This window comes from Penaeus monodon, chromosome 32 (genome assembly GCF_015228065.2).
Source record: "Penaeus monodon isolate SGIC_2016 chromosome 32, NSTDA_Pmon_1, whole genome shotgun sequence".
In the NCBI taxonomy this organism is placed as follows: Eukaryota; Metazoa; Arthropoda; class Malacostraca; order Decapoda; family Penaeidae; genus Penaeus; species Penaeus monodon.
This window is the reverse complement of record NC_051417.1, coordinates 6,937,871-6,938,139: the sequence shown is the minus strand read 5'-3', so window position 1 is coordinate 6,938,139 and position 269 is coordinate 6,937,871. Positions and strand designations below refer to the sequence as shown.

The 269-nt window shown below is 53.2% G+C and overlaps 1 protein-coding gene across 1 annotated transcript in view; it reads right to left on the bottom strand.

Annotated features, from left to right (window-relative positions):
• LOC119593399 overlaps positions 1-269 on the bottom strand; it is a gene marked incomplete in the record, with an annotated part of 7,280 nt that overhangs the window by 3,542 nt on the left and 3,469 nt on the right.

The following is a 269-nucleotide window of genomic DNA, read 5'->3' as shown; positions in this document are numbered from 1 at the left end:
AATGTAACAGTCAAGGCCAGGGTCGCGATGTGCTTCTAGCCTCACCACGATGAACCAGCCCCAACATGACGCACGTAAACAACACTCACACGCTGAACTCATCAACAGGAACGTTCCACTCAACATTCCACGCCCCAAAAGTGAGGGTGTAATCCCTTATTTGATAACAAAGACCCGGCGCGCATTGTACTTGGTCGCGATACAAAGGGAAATGCTCCGTGCGCGCTCGAAGGAAGATGATAGGGTTACCCCGGCGGACGGCCTAGAGC